This window comes from Henckelia pumila, chromosome 1 (assembly GCF_033568475.1).
Source record: "Henckelia pumila isolate YLH828 chromosome 1, ASM3356847v2, whole genome shotgun sequence".
NCBI classification, from domain to species: Eukaryota; Viridiplantae; Streptophyta; class Magnoliopsida; order Lamiales; family Gesneriaceae; genus Henckelia; species Henckelia pumila.
The window spans coordinates 13,685,234-13,710,160 of record NC_133120.1 but is presented as its reverse complement, the minus strand read 5'-3'; positions in this window follow the sequence as shown (position 1 = coordinate 13,710,160).

Here is a 24,927-nt window from a genome sequence, read left to right as displayed (position 1 = left end):
CTGACGACCGGATCACGCAAAATCGAAGCTTTTAATAGACAAAAATGGCGTGAGGTTTAGAACTGATCTTCTTCCTTTTCTTTCTGCTCTTCACGTGAAAAATGGCTGAATATAAGTATAATTTTAGATAAATATTAGCCAAATTGCAGTTTAGTCCCTAAACTTTTCGCTATTTGCAATTCAGTCCCTGAAAAAGCGATTTAATTCAATTTTAATCCTTATTCATTTAAGAATATTAGAATTTAATTCTATACTCTAAATATTCCCAAATTAAATATTCTCGGATCAAAATTAAATAATCCCGGGCCTTACATTCCCGCTGCTCAAATCAAGTATTCTTAGCTCAATATGAATGCAATGCAAACATAACTCAATCAACTAACTTCAAGTAAAAGCAAATAACATGCAAGAATGTGATTCTTCGGAACACTCGAATCAAGTCGGATTCGAGTCAAATGTTCCATTCCAGTCTAAGTCATCTTATACCTCTTCAACAACGTCGATGCTCCAAACCTGGAAACACAACGATTCCTCAATCGAGATTCAATCAAACTACCTCAATCGATAATAAGAAATCGATACTATACCGGCTACAATCTCCAAGTTGTACAAAGATGCAATCTCGCAACTCCACTGGCCTCAAATCAATCTGTACAATAAGTAATAAGGCTCGAGATTAACATACAACTCAATCAAAGGCTTGTCTCAAAAAATTTGAACCGATAGACAATCCAAAACTCAAACCAACGGCATAACGGCTATAATCTGATCAAACCGGAAATGCAGACAGAATAATATCAATCCAATAGACTCAACTCAACCAACAATCCATCAAAACAAACCAATTCTAACAAATCATAAAACTCAACTTTCGAAAGTTCCTTCAAAAATTCATAACAAATCCAAACGACGCTCTATTTCAAAACCGACAGAGAATAAACGATCAGAACTCTGCCAAGAACAACATACTTCAAACTCAATCGATTCTAACAATATCTCAAAACTAGAATGTATCTGATCTTAGAAAAACTTACGATACAACGGAGCTCTCGCTGCAGTGATCGCTAATCTGCCTTCAGAATTAAATTCCAACGGACGGATCGAGCTCGGGGAGAAATCTAAAAGCTTGGAAAGGGTTTTGGGGGTTCAACAATGGAGGGAGGCGTGAGGAGGAAGTAGAGAATGAGGAAGAAAAGTCAATCTCATGCTTAAATATCTAACAAATCCAGTTTTGCATTTTAGTCCCTGAAAAATCCGAAATTTGCTAAAAGAACCCTGATCAAAATCAAGTCGGCTCTTGAACTCTGGAATTTCCGATTACCTCAAATATAGTCGATTAAGATAAAATCGGGGCGTTACAATTCTCCCCCTCTAAGAAAAGATTTCGTCCTCGAAATCAAACTTGGTTCCAACACGAACTCTGTCTCTCAAATTCTTCTTCAAGTCCGTCAATCACAAGTCGACTCATTCTCGTCAGCATAATACTCATCTGCTCAGTCACAATCAAATCGTCTCTGGTTTCAACTCAAGGCATAACATCTAAAGTTCGACTCGTCTAATCTGTTTGTCCGTCGTTCTGAGGATATCGAACTGAAAAAGTTGAAATCAGACAACAAAATATCATCAGAATCTATGCCGAAGAACGAATGCATCAAGGATATCTGTCTAAAATGACAGACTTCGGCAAAACATGACATCCGACGACCTCTGAAAAGATATCAATCCTCTGGTCTTAAATGAAAGTAATTCTGTACGGAATACCGTAGCAGATTCCAACAATCGGTCAATCAAATAAGATAGTAGATAAAATAAGAACAACTCAAAACATCGGTTGCTACATACAATTCCTCAGATAAAAATTCGCAGTCAGAAATATCATACAATCTAATCCTCTTCTCTGCTTTCAAATCAGTTCCGTCTGCTAAAACAATTACTCCAACTCTTAAGATTAGAACAGATCACGTGAATTTCCTCATAAGACAATAGAAAACAGATCTTCAAATCAATAAGATCGCTGCGAGCTCAAAGTCCAGATTCAGACATTGAGTCTCGAGAGTATTCAGCTATCTCGATGTCTAGACTTAGAGTGTGATTCCTTTGAATAAGAATACATCCCAAAAATTTCGATAAGAAGAGATTGTTGATCGACAGAAATTCCATCATCAAATCATACAATCGAAGAAGACCATTCGATCCAAACAAAATTTCAGACAACGAAGAATAGTATACAACTGCTTGGTACCACAATCTGCTATACGATTCTCAAAAGCTCCGAAAGATCAGTATAATTCTCATTCCAAAAAGATAAGAAATCAACGATAAGAATTCGTAGCCTCAGCTAATTCTTCTGAAAGATCTGGTTAATAGAAGTTAACAACACTACTGGAGTATTCATCAATTCGAACGATTCAACAATTTAATAGAGGCACTTTAAACATAAATAGATTCTTCAATAAGAAGGCAAGAGACTCGCCAATATCTAACAGTCCAATAAGAATGGAAAACCCAAAATCAAACGTTACCTGATCTGTCATTATCGGGTGCAGCCTGAGTCTGCGGATCCTCAAACAGAGCAAAAACTCGTGCTTGCTGTCTGGGAGGCTGGTTTGCATACCTACTACCTTCCTGTCTATTCTGTTGTTGAGGTTGGAAAGAGTGGACACTAGGTGCTTGCTGCTGAGGCTGAGCTGACTGTCTCGAAGAACTTCCACTCTGTGCTTGCTCAGGGACACGCTGAGGACACGTTCTTGCAAAGTGCCCCGCCTGGTTACAAATATGACAGCATCCAAAAATACCTCTACACTGATCACTGGAGTGATGACCTCCGCAATTGGCACAAGACATGCCTGACTGTCCCGAACTCTGTCCCGATCCAAACTGTCTCGAGCCACTAGAGCTCGAAGAACTGGTTCCGTGCTTCTTAAACTGCTTCCCCTTCGGATGATAGTAATCCTTTTTATTACTTCCACTGTTACCACCTTCAAAACTCGGTGGTTGATTCTGAAATTGGAAGGACTGATTCTGGTAATACGATGGTTGGTTCTGGTATTGAGAAGGTTGTGCCTGGAACTGTCCTTGCTGCTGTTGCGGCACATACTGACCTCCTCTCTGTCTCCACAAACCTGCTTCAACACCTTTTGCGTGATTCATGGCATCCGCAAAATTATCAGGCCTAGCAATGTTTACCAGCGTGAAGATATCAGGGTTCAGACCATTAATGAACTGATCCGCTTTTGCTTCTTTGTTGTCGGCAATGTGCGGTGAAAATCGCAACAGACTATCAAACTTGGCTACGTATTCCTCAATGTTCAAGTTCCCTTGTCTCAGATTTGCAAATTCGGCTCCCTTGTCCTTTCGGTACGAAACTGGAAAAAACCGTTTATAAAACTCAGACTTAAACAGATTCCAGTTAATAGTTGTACCTCGGTTCTCCATGGACCTCTTCGTCGTGATCCACCAGTTCTTAGCCACACCTCGAAGCTGATGAATGACTAACCTGGTTCGGCGGTCATCAGAATAGTCAAGGGAATCGAACAACTGATCAACGTCATCCAACCAACCCTCACAGTCAACTGGATTTTCGGTACCCATCAACAATGGCGGATTAAATGACTGAAACCTCTTCAGCAAGGTTTCCATAGGCGTCGCTGTAGAATCCAACTGATCAACCTCAGTATTAGCTTGCTCAGTCGCAGGAGTAACTGGCGGTGGGTTCCGGTTAATAACTCGTTAAGAACCCATCTGATAATCAAAGGTTAGGACACAGGGTATCTCAATCGCTGCAGTCGGCGCCCTTGCAACCTCTCAGAATTCCGGATACAGGTGAAATACAATTCATATCTCAAATAATTCATGCTTTACATTTAAAATCACAAAATCATGTAATTCAATTAATTCTAAATTAATAAAGCATGCTCGCATGGTATTTAAATAAATCAATTTAAATAACTCAATCACATGCGAGAATTCAATTCATGCGGACTCGATCTACCCCGCTCACTTTTAAATTCAGTCCAAGAATCTTATCGTTCTGATACAACTTAATGTGAGACCTCGGTTCTAAACATCAATTAAAGGAGTAATTAAAATAAGCAAGCATTAAAAGCCAACACAATTTTTATTTTTTTTAAAAAAGGGCCCGCGCGGTCGCGCCTCATCAGGCGCGGGCGCGCACGGCGCCCTGGCTCATGCGCGGCCGTGCCCTTTCGAGGCGCGGGCGCACATGACGCCCTGCCCGAAAAGGGGCGCAGGTGTGCGGGCGCGCGCTAGGATGCGCGGGCGCGCCTCCCTGGCTTCTCCGGTGCTAGAATCACCAAAAACTAGAACATCAAGCCATACAATACTCCGAAACATAAACATGCGTTACAAACTTGATTCCTCCATCTAAAATAGGAGTTCTGGAGTTCAACAACCAAACCAAAGTCGAGAACATGCAACAAAAATATAACGATGAAGTTCGATAACTAAACATGTTCTAACATAAAATAGATTAACATGCTGGAATCGACTTCTAGACCGAGTCTCACTTCTACATCTTTCCCTCGAAGCTAACCATGCCTATTCTGACTCAGTCCTGCCCCACCTGTTGCCAAGTACACATACCAACAAAGACAACAGCCGGATAATCCGGTTAGAATAATATTCCCAGTAAAAGAGACAAACATGCAATATCAAATAAGTATCTCTAAACGAAATACATCAACTTCCAAATATTCATATTTCAACCATGCAATTCCAAAACAAATCAAAATGAAATGCATGTCTTTAAAACTCTGGGATTATCAAGTCGGATAATCAAAACATTGCTGCTTTTGCTTTTGGGATCCCGAGGATGAGATCACATAAACAACTCACCGACTTTCCTGATCGAGGTGGTGCTACGTATCTCCATCCTCTAGACTTTGGTGGGACTATAAGGAGTATGCTAGCACTAGGTGAAATTGCTACACCCAGGCCACTCACAATATAATCCCCAAAACGTCTATCATAAAAGGGCCGTCCTGCCCGCTGCTCAAATCAAGGATTCTTAGCTCAATATGAATGCAATGCAAACATAACTCAATCAACTAAATTCAAGTAAAAGCAAATAACATGCAAGTATGTGATTCTTCGGAACACTCGAATCAAGTCGGATTCGAGTAAAATGTTCCATTACAGTCTAAGTCATCTTATACTTCTTCAAAAACGTCGATGCTCCAAACCTGAAAACACAACGATTCCTCAATCAAGATTCAATAAAACTACCTCAATCGATAATAAGAAATTGATACTATACCGGCTACAATCTCCAAGTTGTACAAAACTGAAATCTCGCAAATCAATCTGTACAATAAGTAATAAGGCTCGAGATTAACATACAACTCAATCGAAGGCTTGTCTCAAACAATTTGAACCGATAGACAATCCAAAACTCAAACCAATGGCATAACGGCTATAATCTGATCAAACCGAAAATGCAGACAGAATAATATCAATCCAATAGACTCAATTCAACCAACAATCCTTCAAAACAAACCAATTCTAACAAATCATAAAACTCAACTTTCGAAAATCCCTTCAAAAATTCATAACAAATCCAAACGACGCTCTATTTCAAAACCGACAGAGAATAAACGATCAGAACTCTGCCAAGAACAACATACTTCAAACTCAATCGATTCTAACAACATCCCAAAACTAGAATGTATCTGATGGTAAAAAAACTTATGATACAACGGAGCTCTCGCTGCAGTGATCGCTAATCTGCCTTCAGAATTAAATTCCAACAAACGGATCGAGCTCGGGGAGAAATCTAAAAGCTTGGAAAGGGTTTTGGGCGTTCAACAATGGAGGGAGGCATGAGGAAGAAAAAGAGAATGAGGAAGAAAAGTCAATCTCATGCTTAAATATCTAACAAATCTAGTATTTTCATTTTAGTCCCTGAAAAATCAAAAATTTGCTAAAAGGACCCTGATCAAAATCAAGTCGGCTCTTGAACTCTGGAATCTCCGATTATCTCAAATAAAGTCGATTAAGATAAAATCGGGGCGTTACAAGAATAAAAACCTAGACGAAGCTCCAGCTGGCCAATCACTGCCTAGCCCCTCTTGGATCCACCTGCCTCGTCCAATCGCAAACCTACCCCATGGAATAGGGTGTCCAGAAATACAGAGTACGAGACGTGAGAATAAAACGCTCAGCACGAGAGTATGAGTATACATGCATGCAAGTGAACTCCCTACAAACTCGAGGTCAAAGATCAGATAACAAAGATAGACCGGGCCCTGGTATGTAGCACGCTGTTCCGTCGCTTCAGGAGGTGGCTCACATACCAAAAATACCAATGGATACGCGGGACCCCACCCCAAATCGATGGAAGTTCATCCACTAACAGGATAGGGTAAACCCTACTAACAGACATCTCAATAGAGATAGCTCAAGATGTAAATGTATGCAGCAAAAAATCATGGTATATAAATCATGCAGTCACATAATACATGCATACTCACTCACGATATCTCGAACAGTACTTTCGTACCTCAAATACTAGGTGCGCTCTACCAGCTCTAGGTCTACGCCTAAAATCCGCACTACACTGCCAAATGATACTAATATCATTAAAGAGCTCTAAAAGTCTTAACTAGGCTATTTCATACTCCTAAATATTTTTAGGAAGCAAAAGCTATACCTTCGTCCGTCGTTAGCCCTTTGCTGTTGATTGCCTCAAAACTAGGCCACAGCTCCGCTACGACGCCTGAATCGCTATGCCACTTCCGGATTCCCAATGGGACGCCTATAATTACCTAGATCTGAGTTAGAAGGCTAAGTAATTGAGAGAGAAGAGGTGAAAGGTGTGCTCAAATGTGAACCTCGGCACCCCTATTTATAGACAATGAACATTGCGTCCGATCCTCCATCGTTGCATCCGTTCTGCCTGACAAACGTTGCGTCCGTTCACCATCGTTGCTTCCGATGGTGTCAATGTCACATCAAGTACGTAAGCAGTGATGCATTTCTGATGGCACGAACGTTGCATTTGTTCTTAGAACATTGCATCCGTTCTGCCTGACCCTCCGGACCATTTTTTATCATTCTGGGTCAAATCCAGGTCTCCGTTAATCCATTAGAAGTCTTCTTAATCATACTTATCGGTTTAATTAGCAATTACTTACTAAAACTGGGTACGGGCTAATACATTCTCCCCCACATAAGATATTTCGTCCTCGAAATCAGATCTTAAGTACTGAATGTAAAACAAGGTGCAGAAACATACTTATATTCAAATTTCAAAATTTACAGAGTTTACAACTGAATACAATTCAAAAATGAAATCAAAATAACTCAAGATGTTCTGTGCGCATCCTGCTTTCGAGCTCCCAAGTGGCTTCTTCAGTGCCTCGGCGCTGCCACTGAACTAATACCAGGGGAATGACTTTATTCCGCAAGACCTTATCCTTATGATCCAGGATACGAATAGGTCTCTCAATATAAGTCAAATTCTTATCCACATGATCCTCAGACCGCTGCAGAGTATGAGACGGATCTGCCACATACCGTCGCAACAGAGATACGTGGAACACGTTGTGAATATTGGATATATACGGTGGCAAAGCCAGATGATAAGCCAAATCGCCAATGCTCTCCAAGATCTCAAACGGACCGATAAATTTGGGAGACAACTTGCCCTTAAGGCCAAATCTGAGAATCCTGCAGAAATGTGATGTGGGGACCTCGGGTTGCTAATCTCATCTTAGAGCAATTAATGATTAAAACCAATTAATCATATATAAAACAAATACTAAATAAGAATAATTCAAATTTTTTTTTTTTTGTGAATAGTACCTGGCTAGATCCGCCAACTTCTGCGGATCGAGCACGACACATTTTTCAGCTTCTCTGTTTTGGAAAAATCAGGGCTGGCTAGATCCGCCAACTTCTGCGTTTCGAGCACGGCACATTTTCCAGAAATTCAGCAGAAAATTTTTTGCTGTCAAGGCTTGCATCTTGGCACAATACAACATCAATCAAAGATACTAACATGATATAACTTCTATAAACATACATATACTCATAAATCAAGTCTTGAGCATAATAAACTAGCTTTTACAACTTCAACTAGATCACAAACTACTCAAAACATAAGATTACGCAACTTGTTTCAATTTCTTCCAACATATCATGTTTAGTGTTCTACCATGCTTCTAAATACATCTACAACCCGAGTCCTCACGTGCTAGACTCTCTCCCAGCTGTCAATAACGTCGATGACTAGCTCATGCCTCATCTGTTGTCATGCACACATACAAAACAAGACAACAGCCGGATAAACTCCGATGAGATAAAATTCTCAGTATAACCAACATATATAAAGCGTTAAATAAATCATATCGACTCTATTTAAAACTCGACTCAACAAATAGAGTACATAAACGCTTCAAATACGAATTGATTCACGTAACTTCGAGGCTATCAAGATTCATAACTGATATTGACATGGATATCCATCTAACGAGTTCGTAACCGACTCGCAAATAAGGTTAACAGCAACCTTGGCATAGAATCAATTCAATATAGCATCATATCAACTCAAATTTAAAGATCCACTACCTGAGATGGATCGACAACATCACAATCAAATCAAAAACATAAAAAAGTATGTGGTTTTTGCGGGCCAACTCAAAAATAGTCGTTCTTGAGTTTCAAAGTCCCTACTTTGCGATGTTGTCATTATACCTTCGTTTATCTCGGTTTTTAACTCTTCAAATATGTGAGATATAATCAAAATACATATATCAAACTTCATATCAATCTATCATTTCAGAAACGAGTCAAAACCATCAAGAATTCATCAATCAATCGCATTTCAAACATCAACTCTTTCTTAGTTAGTTCAAGTCGGCTTCTTGTGTCGTTTATCCTTCAAACTCAACTGAAACTGAATAAGAAAAATACTATAACATTCAAAAAAACTCAACAACAACTTAAACTCCAATATCGGCTATCAAAACAGTTCCAAAACTCGATTAAACGACGTAGCGATTCAAAATCGGTAACCGACGTAATCCCGACTTCGAAACTTGTAACTCAAATTCATATATCAGCATATATCTTATAAAACGCAGTCACATACATCATATCAGTAGCTATACTCATCGATATACATGCTAGAAGTCATAACCAATCCATTCAATCATCCAACTTTGATCCGGTTTCGAAAATAGAAACGATACACATGCAAGAACACAATCAATAACTAAAAAAACTGATATCTGCTCCATACTGATTTTGAAATCCAAATATCATAACATAAAACTTACACAAGATCGAAGCCCTCGTCGTAAGGATTCCAGAACAATTTACGGAATTGAAATCGGATAACCGGTGCAAATGTTATAAGGATTTGAAAATCGGAAAATCAAAGAAACAAAATATCTCGGCTTGCTCTGTTCTTCAACTTCTGAATTGTCTACCAACAATACACGTATCATGTTGAGAATTATAATTTAAATCAGATAACTTCCAACCAAAATTGCACTTTAGTCCCTCAACTCTTCAATAATTGGAATTTGGTCCTCAGCCCTTATTTTAATTCCATTTCAATCCTAAATAATTTAAGAATATTAGAATTTAAATCGAAACTCTAAATATTTCAAAATTAAATATACTCGGATTAAAATCAAATTAAATTCAGATTAATTTCTAATTAATCACGGGCCTTATATTTCTCCCCCACTAAAACATGAGTTCGTCCTCGAATTCATAAATAGTATAGATATTCAGACTGCATGCTCATAAGAATAAAGAATAACTGAAAACTGAATTAGAACTCACATCAGTGAAATATATAAGGAAATCGTTGCTTCATATCTTCTTCGACTTCCCAAGTTGCTTCTTCAACTCCGTGTCGATTCCATTGAATCTTCACCAATGGAATGGTCTTCGTTCGGAGTTGCTTCGTCTTCCTATCAAGAATCTGAATAGGTCGTTTGAAATAGCAAAGAGTATCATCCAACTCAGCTTCATCAGATCGAATCACATGAGACGCATCAGATATATACTTCCTCAACATCGATACATGAAAGACATCATGTATCCCAGATAAAGACATAGGAAGAGCGAGTCAATAAGAAAGATTGCCTATCTTCTCGAGAATCTCGTACGGCCCAATATACCTCGGAGATAATTTTCCTCGTTTTCCAAATCGAACTGTGCCCCTAAACGGTGAAATCTTCAGAAACACTCTATCTCCCTGATCAAAAGATAACGGCCGTCATCGTACATTCGCATATCTGGTCTGTCTGTGTTGTGCTGTTCTCATTCTTTGCTGTATCAGTTTCACCTTTTCAGTCATCTGTCTGATTATATCTGTCCCTAACTCAGGTACCTCAGAAACATCATCCCAATACAAAGGCGATCGACACTTCTTTCCATATAACGCTTCGAATTGTGCCATCTCTATACTCGTTTGATAACTGTTGTTATAAGAAAATTCCACGAGTGGTATAGAATTTTGCCATGTAACACCAAAATCAAGTACTACAGCTCTCAGCATATCCTCAAGCTTCTGAATAGTTCGTTCAGATTGACCGTCAGTTTGAGGATAGTAAGCAGTACTCAAATGTAAACGCGTACCTAGAGCTTCCTGTAGGCTATGCCAAAAGTGCGAAGTGAACCTCGGATCTCGGTCAGATACAATCGAAATTGGCACACCGTGTAGTCTTACCACTTCTCAAATATAGAGATCCGCCATTTGATCATGACGAAAAGTCATTCGGTAAGGAATAAAGCACGCAGATTTCATCAATCTGTCGATGATCACCCAGACAGCATCACATCCTCGAGATGATCGTGGCAAATTCGTTACAAAGTCCATGGAAATGTGATCCCATTTCCATTCAGGAATTGATAAACTCTGTAATAAGCCACCTGGTTTCTTTCTTTTAGCCTTCACTTGTTGGCAATTCAAATATTTAGACACAAATTCAGTCACATCATACTTCATTTGTTTCCACCAGTACTGACTCTTCAAGTCGTTGTACATCTTTCTGCCTCCAGGGTGAACACTAAAGAGACTACAATGGGCTTCTTTAAGAATATTCTGTCTCAAATCTGCAATATTGGGAACAACTATTCGGTTATTCACATACAAGATATCATCATCACTAACCTTGTACTCAGAATGATGTCCTGATCGGATCATTTCAATCGATTTCTGCACATTTTGATCAGATTTCTGTGCTTCTTTGATACGAATCAATAACTCTGGCTCAGCACTAATTGCATACACTCTCATAGGCCTTCTATCTGTCACAGATACATACCCAAAAATACAACAATCCTCAATCAAATTAGATACACCTACAGTAGATAAAGATAGAGCACATACTTTTCTACTCAGGGCATTTGCTGCTGCGTTAGATTTTCCCGGATAATATTTGATTTCACAATCAAAATCCTTCAATAAATCAAGCCATCTTCGTTGTCTCATGTTCAATTCAGACTGTGAGAACAGATACTTCAAACTTTTGTGATCAGAAAAGATTTCAAACTTCTTGTCGTATAAGTAATGTCTCCAAATCTTCAATGCAAAAACGATTGCAGCCAATTCAAATCATGAATCAGATACTTGACTTCATGTGGTTTCAGTTGTCGAGAAGCATAAGCGACAACATGTCCTTTCTGCATCAAAATACATCCCAAACCCTGGTGAGAAGCATCACAATAAACAACAAAATCACCCGTACCTGTAGGGATTATTAAAATCGGCGTTGCCGTCAATCTCTTCTTAAGTTCGATAAAACTTCTTTCACATGCCTCAGACCAAAGAAATGGTGCATTCTTCTATGTAAGTTGTGTAATAGGCTTCGCTATCGAGGAAAAATCTCGAATGAATCGACGGTAATAACCTGCCAAGCCCATAAAACTTCGAATTTTTGGCACAGATGTCGGTCTCTGCCAACTGATCACAGCTTCAACCTTACTCGGATCCACTGAAATGCCATCTCCTGAAATCACATGACCAAGAAAAACAACTCGCTGCAACCAAAACGCACATTTGGATAACTTGGCATACAATTTCTCTTCTCTTAATATTATGAATACAGTTCGGAGATGATCAGCATGTTCACACAGATTCTTAGAGTATATCAATATATCATCAATAAAGATAATCACAAAGTCGTCTAGATATCTTTGAAATACTCTATTCATCAATCCCATAAAAACTGTTGGTGCATTCGTTACCAAAAGGCATGACTATAAATTCATAATGGCCATACCTGGTTCTAAACGCAGTCTTAGGAATGTCCTCGTCTCTAACCCTCAATTGATGATATCCGGATCGTAGATCAATCTTCGAATATACCGACGAACCCTGCAATTGATCAAATAAATCATCGATACGAGGTAAAGGATAGCGATTCTTTACCGTTGCCTTGTTCAATTGTCGGTAGTCAATACATAATCTCATCGATCCGTCCTTCTTTCAAACAAATAACACCGGAGCACCCCAAGGGGAAACACTCGGTCTGATATATCCCTTGGCCAACAAATCTTCGAGTTGGTCTTTCAATTCTTTCAGTTCAATTGGTGTCATTCGATAAGGTGCTTTTGATATCGGCTGTGTACCTGACATCAATTCAATACCGAAATCTACCTCTCTGTACGGTGGCAATCCTGGAATCTCATCAGGGAATACATCTGCAAACTCACTCACCACCGGTATATCAGTCAATTTCGGACTAGACTTCAGTATATCAACAGCATAGATAAAAAATCCCTCTGCTCCCTTCTGTAACAAATCAGTCATAGCAATAACAGATATCAAAGGAATTTTAGCTCGTGATCCCTTACCATAAAATTTCCATTCATCAGTCATATCAGGTCTGAACTGCACAATCTTCTGAAAATAGTCAACTGTTGCTCTGTACTTGGTTAACATATTGATACCAATTATACAATAAAAATCAGATAAACCAAGAACGATACAGTCAAGCTCAACTTCATTACCTTCGTACTGTAGTACACAGTTTCTAACAGATTTCACTGATACTATACCTTTTCCCAAAGGTGAAGATATAGACACTACAGTAGCTAATGACTCAACAGACAATGAATACATCGTAACAAATTGTTCAGATATGAAGGTATGCGACGCACTAGTATCGAATAAGACATAGGCAGGATAACCAGAGAGAAAACAGTTACCTGCAATCACATCGTCCGGTGCTGCTTGTGCTTTCTCTTCTGTCAATGCAAACACTCGTGCTTGTTGCCTCGGAGGTTGATTCACCGTCTGACCTCCTCCTCTACTCGGTGCTGCAGGCTGTGGTTGAAAAGAGTGAACAGAAGATATAGATTAACCTACCAGTCTCGATGATCCCGCACCCTGTGCACCTTCAGATCCTCGTTGTGGACACACTCGTGCAAAATGTCCCATCTTGTTGCAAATGTGGCAGCTTCCAAATACACCTCGGCATTGTTCATTGGTATGGCGTCCACCACACTTGGTGCAATACACATCAGGATTCTGTCTAGCCCTATACTGTCGGGAACTACCTGAACTCGAAGGGCTCCTACCACCAGATCTCTTGAACTGTTTACTCTTGCCCTTAAAAAAAATTTTCTTTCCACTACTGCTACCTCCAGCTTCAAATCGAGGTGTCGCTGGAATCTGTGGCTGTTCTTGAGACTGTCTCACTGGCTGTGGCACAAACTGTGCTCCACGTTGTTTCAATATCCCTGCTTTTGCACCCTTTGCTCGATTCAAAGCATCAGCAAAGGTATTCGGTCTTCCCGAGTTCACAAGTGTAAACACCTCAGGATTCAAGCCATTGATGAATTGATCGGCTTGATCTTCATAACTAACAGCAATATGTGGAGCAAACTTCAACAGGCTAGTGAATTTGGCAACATATTCCTCGATATTCAACTGCCCCTATTGCAAACTGGCAAACTCTGCTCCTTTGTCCTTGATATAAGTCACAGGAAAGAAACGCTGATAGAAAACAGTTCAAAATACAGACCAGGTAATAACAGTACCTTGGTTTTCCAATGATTTCTTCATCGCTATCCACCAACTCTTGGCAAGGCCATGCAGTTGATGAATAACCAGTCTCACACGAAGATCATCTGAATAGTCAATAGACTCATATAACTGCTCAATATCTTCCAGCCAATTCTCACATTCCACAGCATTCTCAGTTCCTTGCAACTTCGGGGGTTGGAATGACTGGAATCATTTCAGAAGTTTCTCCATCGGATTAGCATCACTAAACTCATCAGTAGAAGTACTACCCTGTCCATGTTCAGTTGCTATCACTGGGACCTGTGCAGCATTTGTCTGTTCAGGCTCATTCATAGCCAATGTCTTTCTAACCCTCGGTGCTGGTCGGGGAGGCATATCTGATAATCAAACAGATTAGTGTACAATTCAATCTCAGATAAAACCATTCTGTTTCAACTCACAATGCCTTCTCAAAAGATCGAATCTGATTCAGTCGTAACCATACATGCTTCCAATCATATCAGATAACAGATAACATGCAATTCTTAAAGCTGTAAATCAAGTCAAATAATAAACATGCTTCAAGAATAACTAAATCAGAATAAAAGACTCGATCTAACCCCGCTCATCTATTCTCAGTCCGAGAAACTTATGCTCTGATACCACCTGTTGTGGGGACCTCGGGTTGCTAATCTCATCTTAGGGCAATTAATGATTAAAACCAATTAATCATATATAAAACAAATACTCAAAAAGAATAATTCAAAAAAAATATTTTTATTTTTTTTTGTGAATAGTACCTGGCTAGATCCGCCAACTTCTGCGGATCGAGCACGTCACATTTTTCGGCTTCTTTGTTTTGGAAAAATCTGGGCTGGCTAGATCCGCCAACTTCTGCGGATCGAGCACGACACATTTTCCAGAAATTCAGCAGAAAAGTTTTTGCTGTCAAGGCTTGCATCTTGGCACAATACAACATCAATCAAAGATACTAACATGATATAACTTCTATAAACATACATATACTTATATATCAAGTCTTGAGCATAATAAACTAGCTTTTACAACTTCAACTAGATCACAAACTACTCAAAACATAAGATTACACAACTTGTTTCAAAGTTCTTCCAACATATCATGTTAAGTGTTCTACCATGCTTCTAAATACATCTACAACCCGAGTCCTCACGTCCTAGACTCTCTCCCAGTTGTCAATAACGTCGATGACTAGCTCCTGCCCCATCTGTTGTCATGCACACATACAAAACAAGACAACAGCCGGATAAACTCCGGTGAGATAAAATTCTCAGTATAACCAACATATAGAAAGCGTTAAATAAATCATATCGACTATATTTAAAACTCGACTCAACAAATAGAGTACATAAACGCTTCAAATATGAATTGATTCACGTAACTTTGAGGCTGTCAAGATTCATAACTGATCTTGACATGGATATCCATCTAACGAGTTCGTAACCGACTCGCAAATAAGGTTAACAGCAACCTTGGCATAGAATCAATTCAATATAGCATCATATCAACTCAAATTTAAAGATCCACTACCTGAGATGGATCGACAACATCACAATCAAATCAAAAACATAAACAAGTATGTGGTTTTTGCGGGCCAACTCAAAAATAGTCGTTCTTGAGTTTCAAAGTCCCTACTTCGCGATGTCGTCATTATACCTTCGTTTATCTCGGATTTGAACTCTTCAAATCTATGAGATATAATCAAAATACATATATCAAACTTCATATTAATCTATCATTTCAGAAACGAGTCAAAACCATCAAGAATTCATCAATCAATCGCATTTCAAACCTCAACTCTTTCTTCGTTAGTTCAAGTCGGCGTCTTGTGTCGTTTAGCCTTCAAACTGAACTGAAACTGAATAAGAAAAATACTATAACATTCAAAACATCTCAACAACTTCTTCAACTCAAATATCGGCTATCAAAACAGTTCCAAAACTCAATTAAACGATGTAGCGATTCAAAATCGGTAACCGACGCAATCCCGACTTCGAAACTTGTAACTCAAATTCATATATCAGCATATATCTTATAAAACTCAGTCACATAACATCATATCAGCAGCTATACTCATCGATATACATTCTAGAAGTCATAACCAATCCATTTAATCATCCAACTTTGATCCGGTTTCGAAAATAGAAACGATACACATGCAAGAACACAATCAATAACTAAAAAAACTGATATCTGCTCCATACTGATTTCGAAATCCAAATATCATAACATAAAACTTACACGAGATTTAAGCCCTCGTCGTAAGGATTTTAGAACAATTTACGAAATCGAAATCGGATAACCGGTGCAAAAGTTATAAGGATTTGAAAATCGGAAAATCAAAGAAACAAAAGATCTCGGCTTGCTCTGTTCTTCAACTTCTGAATTGTCTACCAACAATACACGTATCATGTTGAGAATTATAATTAAAATCAGATAACTTCCAACCAAAATTGCACTTTAGTCCCTCAACTCTTCAATAATTGCAATTTGGTCCTCAGCCCTTATTTTAATTCAATTTCAATCCTAAATAATTTAAGAATATTAGAATTTAAATCGAAACTCTAAATATTCCCAAATTAAATATACTCGGATTAAAATAAAATTAAATTCTGATTAATTTCTAATTAATCCCGGGCCCTACATGTGACACCCTCAAAAACACTTTCTCCCCAATATCAAACTGCAGAGGCCTACGCTTAATGTTAACATAGCTGGCCTGACGATCCTGTGCAGTCTTAATCCGTTTCTTGATCTGATCAACAACATCTACTGCCTGCTGGATAAACTCCGGTCCCTCAGCCTGCCTCTCCCCCACTTCTTCCCAGAAGAGTGGCGTACGAAAACGTCGCCCGTACAACGCCTCAAAAGGTGCCATCCTAATGCTAGTATGATAGCTGTTGTTGTACGCAAACTCGATCAATGGCAAATGATCCTGCCAGGCTGTACCAAAGTCCAAAGTGCAAGCTCGAAGAATATCCTCCAAAGTACGGATAGTGCGTTCTGACTGACCATCTTTCTCCGGATGATAGGCAGTACTCAAGCTGAGAGTAGTGCCCATCGCACGCTGAACACTCCCCCAGAACCTAGAAGTGAACCTGGGGTCTCGATCGCTGGCAATGTTCACAGGCACTCCATGGAGTCGAATGATATCCTGAACATACAAATGGGCCATACAATCCACGGTGTACTCTCGGCTATAGGAATAGAAATGCGCTGACTTGGTGAGTCGGTCCACCACAACTCAGATAGCATCACAATTCCTCGAGGACATCGTCAAATGGGTCACAAAATTCATCGTGATAAACTCCCATTTCCACTCCGGAATAGGCAAACTGTGAAGCAAACCACCAGGTCGTCGGTGCTCTGCCTTGACCTGCTGACACACCAAACATCTCGAATTCTCGAATACAAAGCTAGCTCGGATAATATCGCAAACATCTGGATACTCTGCATACCTTTCTTGTGCTTGAAGGTATACCGTGAAGAACAACAATCCCCGATTGCACTAGACATAGAACAAGTTTGAAGTGCAAACAGTCGTACATTGCGACTCAAGGCATCAGCAGTGAGATTAGCAGATCCTGGAAGGTACTTAATCTCGCATCATAGTCCTTAAGCAAGTCCATCCAACGTCTCTGCCTCATGTTCAACTCCGCCTGAGTGAACAAATACTTGAGACTCTTGTGGTCGGTGAAAATCTCAAATTTCTCGCCATACAGATAATGACGCCAGATCTTCAAAGTGAACACAATAGCTGCCAACTCCAAATCGTGAACTGGATAGTTGTCCTCGTGCAACTTCAACTGTCCAGAAGCATATGCAATCACATGACCATTCTGAGTCAGGACACAACTTAATCCCTAAAGAGAAGCATCTGTGTAAACCACATACCCTCCAGATCCTGATGGTAAAGACAACACCGGCGCAGAAGTCAACCGCCGTCGAAGCTCACAAAAGTTCTCTTCGCACTCGGAGGACCACTTGAAATCCACACCCTTGCGGGTAAGCTGCGTCAACGGTCGAGCTAGCTGAGAGAAGTTCAGAATGAAGCGACGATAATATCCTGCCAGACCAGAAAACTACGGATCTCAGCAACCGTCGTCGGTCGCGACCAATTAAGCACATCTTCAATATTGCTCAGATCAACAGAAATCTCATCCCTGGATATGATATGGCCAAGAAAAACCACTCGATCCATCCAGAACTCACACTTGCTCATTTTGGCGTACAAATGCTCATCCCGAAGAGTCTGCAGTACCACTCGCAAGTGAGAAACATGCTCTTCCGTATTACGCGAATACACCAAAATGTCATCAATGAAGACAACGAAAAACTTGTCTAAATACTCCCTGAAGACACGGTTCATCAGATCCATAAATATAGTCGGCGCATTAGTCAATCCAAATGGCATCACTAGAAACTCGTAATGCCCATAGCAAGTACGGAATGCAGTCTTGGCTATATCCTGATCTCGGACTCTCAACTGATGATACCCAGATCTCAAGTCAATCTTGGAGTAAATTGAAGTGCCCTGCAGCTGATCAAACAAGTCATCAATACGAGGCAAAGGATACTTGTTCTTCACAGTAACTCGGTTCGGCTGCCGATAGTACCCCTTGTCCAAAAGATCCTGTAACTGATTCTTCAATTCTAGCATCTCTGACGGAGCCAGACGATACGGTGCTCGAGAAATAGGCGAAGTACCCGGCATCAACTCTATGCCAAACTCGACTTCCCTAGCAGGAGGAAAACCCGAAATCTAATCTGGAAATACATCTGGGAATTCATCCACAACAGGAATGCTCTCTATCCCAACGCTCTCAGCGGACAAATAATCTGCATAGATAAGGTAACCTTCCCCGCCGGACTTTAGAGCTCGACAGGCTCTCAAAGCTGATGCCAAAGGCATCGGGGGTCGCGCTCCCTCACCATAGAAAAAACAGCTATCACTCCCATCCGGATGAAAGCGTACTAATCTCTGATAGCAGTCCACTGAAGCTCGATAGGTAGTCAGCATGTCTATCCCCAGAATACAATCAAAGTCATCCATCACAAGTACCATGAGATTCGCTATCAAAATGTTCCCTTCGAACTCTAAAGGGCAACCCATCACTAGACGTTTAGCCAAAGCAGATTGACCCGTCGGAGAAACAGAAATTACTATGTTTAGTTCAATGCATGGTAACTTATGCCTCTTAAAAAAACATGCAGAAATGAAGGAATGAGATGCACCAGTGTCAATAAGTACGATAGCAGGTATACCATAAAGTAGAAATGTACCTGCGATGACCTTCTCATTCTCCTCCACAACCTGATCATGCCTCAAGGCGAACACGTGGCCAGAAGCCCGCGATCTCAAATGAGAACTCCCAGCAGGATGTCCCTGCGACCTCTGTTGAACGATAGTTTGAGAACCAGATCCTAAACCAGAACCGCCTCCCCCAGACTATGGACAATCCCTCCAGAGATGACCAACCTCTCCACATCGAAAACAAGCTCCAGAAGCTTTGCGGCATCTGTCGGTGGAATGGTTCTTCCCACAATGATCACACTTGTCCTTCTTACCAAAACGGACAACACCAGCAGAACCAGAGAAAGAAGAAGTAGATCCGGACTTCTTGAAAGTCTGAGCACGGGGACCCAAAGAACTCGCAGGCCTAGACTGAGAGAAAGACCTGTTCCGCCGAATGCTATCCTCCGCCTGGTGACAACGGCTCACCAAACCCTCATAGGTCATGTCATCACCAACCGCCACACGGTCATGAATCTCAGGGTTAAGGCCCTGAAGGAACATATTTTACTTCATCTCAGAGCTGTCGACAATCTCAGGGCAATAAGACAACAGATCAAAGAACTTCTGCTGATACTCATCAATAGACATGGCTCCCTGTCGCAGACTCAGTAGCTCTCCCGCCTTCGACTGATGGAGTGCAGGAGGAAAATACAGCTTCTGAAAAGCTGTGCGGAACTCGGCCCAGGTGGCCACTCCTCTCACCGTAACAAAGGGTTCAGAAGTAAACCTCCACCACCTACGGGCTCGCCCATCCAGAAGGTAACCCAGTGTCTCCATCTTCTTCTCCTCAGTGCAGTGGAAAGTCAGGAAATTCGTCTCCATGCGGTCTAACTAGTTTTCCGCATCCTCTGGAGACTCGCCTCCAACCAAGGGCTTAGGACCCATCTGCAAGAACCGACGCACACTGAAACGATCCTCATCATGTCGACGATGATGACGCTCCCGACGACTCTCACGGTCATCGTCTCCCCAACGTCCACCTCCACTACCATATCTACTCTGATCATTGTAGTTTGCCATCTACAAAAGTACCTCACGGTTATCTTATGCAAAATCTAAATTCCAAAGAATACTATGCATGCTTTGATACCATAAATGTAGTGACCCTTACCGATATCACCTACTAAACAGAACTTAGGCATGCAATTAACATAATCAAAACAGTAATCAGAATTAAACTGCGGAAACTATAAACATTATACAATCCCAATGAAAGGAATTTGTAAATACCCAAATATTATACAACCAGATCGAACAGTGTATAAACCCAATACAACAGAATAAAAATCTAGACAAAGCTCCAGCTGGCCAATCACTGCCTAGCCCCTCTTGGATTCACCTGCCTCGTCCAATCGCAAACCTGCCCCATGGAATAGGGTGTCCAGAAATACAGAGTACGAGACGTGAGCATAAAACGCTCAGTACGAGAGTATGAGTATACATGCATGCAAGTGAAATCCTTACAGACTCGAGGTCAAAAATCAGATAACAAAGACAGACCGGGCCTTGGTATGTAGCACGATGTGCCGTCGCTTCAGGAGGTGGCTCACATACCAAAAATACCAGTGGATACGCGGGTCCCAAATCGATGGAAGTCCATCCACTAGCAGGATAGGGTAAACCCTACTAACAGACATCTCAATAGAGATAGCTCAAGATGTAAATGTATGCAGTATAAAATCATGGCATATAAATCATGCAGTCACATAATACATGCATACTCAGTCAGGATATCTCGAACAGTACTTTCGTACCTCAAATACTAGGCGCGCTCTACCAGCTCTAGGTCTACGCCTATAATCCGCACTACACTGCCAAATGATACTAATATCATTAAAGAGCTCTAAAAGCCTTAACTAGGCTATTGCATACTCCTAAATATTTTTAGGAAGCAAAAGCTATACTGTAGAGACCCTTACCCGGATCACCTACTAAACAGAACTTAGGCATGCAATTAACTTAATTAAACAGATATCAGAATAAAAAACTGCGGAATCCATAAACAATATACAATCCCAAGTAAAGGAATCTGTAATTTATCCAATATTATACAACCAAATCGAATAGCTGTATAAACCCAAACAACAGTAATAAAACCTAGACGAAGCTCCAGCTGGCCAACCACAAACTAGCCCCTCCTGGATCCACCCTCCTCGTCCAATCGCAAACCTGCCCCATGGAATAGGGTGTCCAGAAAATACAGAGTACGAGACGTGAGCATAAAACGCTCAGTGCAAGAGTATGAGTATACATGCATGCAAGGTGAACTCCCTATAGACTCGAGGTCAAGGATCAGATAACAGAGATAGACCGGGCCCTGGTATGTAGCACGCTATGCCATCGCTTCAGGAGGTGGCTCCCATACCGAGATAACTGTGGATACGCCGGACCCAAATCGATGGAAGTCCATCCACTAACAGTATAGGGTAAAATCCTACTAACAGACATCTCGAAAGAGATACAGCAAGATGCAAATGAATGCAGCATAATATCATGACATATAAATCATGCAGTCACGTAATACATGCATACTCAGTCAGGATATCTCGAACAGTACTTTCGTACCTCAATACAGTGCAAGCTCTACCAACTCTAGGTCCTCGCCTATAGTCTGCTCTACACTGCCAAATGATACTACTATCATTAAAGTGCTCTAAAAGCCTTAACTAAGCTATTGCATACTCCTAAATATTTATAGGAAGCAAAAGCTATACCTTCGTCCGTCGTTAGCCCTTTGATGTCGATGCCTCCAGAACTTGGGCACGACTCCGCTACGACTACCAAACGCCTCTCCGACCTCCGGACCAAGCCTAAGAAGACTAGAACAGCTCCAAAAGGACTAGAAAGGAAAGGAGAACTCGGAATTGGCAAATGAAAGTGAAGTCTTGGCCTTCTATTTATAGACAACGATCGGAACTTCCGATCCTTGATCGGAACGTCCGAACCTCGATCGGAACGTCCGATCCTGTCATCGGAGCTTTCGAAGATCCTGATCTGCCACGTGTCAAAATATCACTTGTTGACTCCGGATAGGGGTGATCGGAGCCTCCGGTCCTGATCGGAGCTTCCGATCCAACCACGCGTCATGCCTGACGTAATAACATCGGTGCCTCCGATCGCTCATCGGAGCTTCCGATCCTGTTCGGAGCTTCCGATCGTGCCTTCGGAGCTTCCGATCCGTCCGATGCCTAATTCAATTAATTAGCATTAATCCTTTAATTACTCAATTAGGGCACGGGCTACTACATTCTCCCCCACTTAAGATATTTCGTCCTCGAAATCAGATCTTAAGTACCGAATGCAAATACAAAAATCAGAAACATTATTTATTCAAATCAAACGTTTACAGAGTTTGCAACTGAATACAACTTAAAGAATGAAATCAAAACAACTCAGGATGGTCTTTACGCATCCTGTCCTCAAGCTCCCAAGTAGCTTCCTCAGTGCCTCGGCGCTGCCACTGAACTAAAACCAAAGGAATGACTTTGTTCCGTAAAACCTTATCCTTATAATCAAGGATGCGAAGAGGTTTCTCAACATAAGTCAAATCCTTGTCTACCTGAACCTCAGATCGCTGCAGAATATGAGATTCATCCACCACATACCTTCGCAACAGAGATACGTGGAACACGTCGTGAATGCTGGATAGATGCGGTGGCAATGCTAGTCGATAAGCCAAATCGCCAATACTCTCCAAGATCTCAAACGGACCGATACATCTGGGAGACAACTTGCCCTTAAGGCCAAATCTGAGAATCTTGCGGAAAGGTGACACTCTCAGAAACACTTTCTCCCCGACCTCGAACTGCAAAGGCCTACGCTTAATATTAGCATAGCTGGCCTGACGATCCTGTGCAGTCTTTATCCGTTTCTTGATCAACAATGTCTATCGCCTGCTGGATAAACTCCGGTCCCTCAGCCTGTCTCTCCCCCACTTCTTCCCAAAAGAGTGGAGTACGACAACGTCGCCCATACAACGCTTCAAAAGGTGCCATCCCAATACTAGTGTGATAGCTGTTGTTGTAAGCGAACTCGATCAACGACAAATGATCCTGCCAGGCTGAACCAAAATCCATGACGCACACTCTAAGCATATCCTCTAACGTACGGATGGTGCGCTCTGACTGACCATCAGTCTCCGGATGATAGGCTGTACTCAAACTGAGAGTAGTACCCATCGCACGCTGAACACTCCCCCAGAACCTAGAAGTAAACCTGGGGTCCCGATCGCTGACAATGCTCACAGGCACTCCATGAAGTCGAACGATCTCCTGAATGTACAACCGAGCCATGCGATCCACAGAGTACTCTCGGCTATAGGCAATGAAATGCGCTGACTTGGTGAGTCGGTCCACCACAACCCAGATAGCATCACAGTTCCTCGGGGATACCGGCAAATGAGTCACAAAGTCCATAGTGATAAACTCTCATTTCCATTTAGGAATAGGCAGACTGTGAAGCAATCCTCCAGGTCGTCGGTGCTCTGCCTTGACCTGTTGACACACCAAACATCTCGAAACAAACTGATAAACACTGCGTTTTATTCCCTTCCACCAGAAACGAGTACGTAGATCCTTGTACATCTTGTTGCTCCCAGGATGAATACTCAACTTAGTGCGATGTGCCTGAGATAAAATCTCCTCTCGCAACTCTTCATCCTGTGGAATCACAAGCCTACCAGACAAACACAGAAGGCCATCTGACTGATAATGAAATCCAGACGAGCTACCCTCGTTAGCTAGATGAGCTAAATGCTGGGTCTTCGAATCAGACATCTGAGCATCTCGGATCCGCGAGTACAAGGATGGCTCAGATAATATCGCAAACATCTGGATACTCTGCATACCTTTCTTATGCTTGAAGGTATAACCTGAAGTACAACAGTCACTGATCGCACTAGACATCGAACAAGTCTGAAGTGCGGATAGTCGCACCTTGCGATTCAAGGCATCAGCGGTGAGATTAGCAGCTCCCGCATGGTACTTAATCTCGCAATCATAGTCCTTAAGCAAGTCCATCCAACGTCTCTGTCTCATGTTCAATTCTGCCTGAGTGAACAAATACTTGAGACTCTTATGGTCGGTGAAGATCTCAAATTTCTCGCCATACAGATAATGACGCCAGATCTTCAAAGCGAACACAATGGCTGCTAACTCCAAATCATGGATTGGGTAGTTGTCCTCGTGAAGCTTCATCTGTCTAGAAGCATATGCGATTACATGCCCATTCTGAGTCAGGACACAACCTAACCCCTGAAGTGAAGCATCCGTGTAAACTACATACCCTCCAGATCCTGACGGTAATGCTAACACCGGCGCAGAAGTCAACCGCCGTCGAAGCTCACGGAAATTCTCCTCACACTCGGAGGACCACTCAAAATCCACACCCTAGCGGGTAAGCTGCGTCAACGGTCGAGCTAACTGAGAGAAGTTCAGAATGAAACGACGATAATATCCTGCTAGACCCAGAAAACTCCGGATCTCAGCAACTGTCGTCGGATGCGACCAATTAAGTACCGCTTCAATCTTGCTTGGATCAACAGAAATCCCCTCCATGGATATGATATGGCCAAGAAAAACCACTCTATCCATCCAGAACTCACACTTGCTCA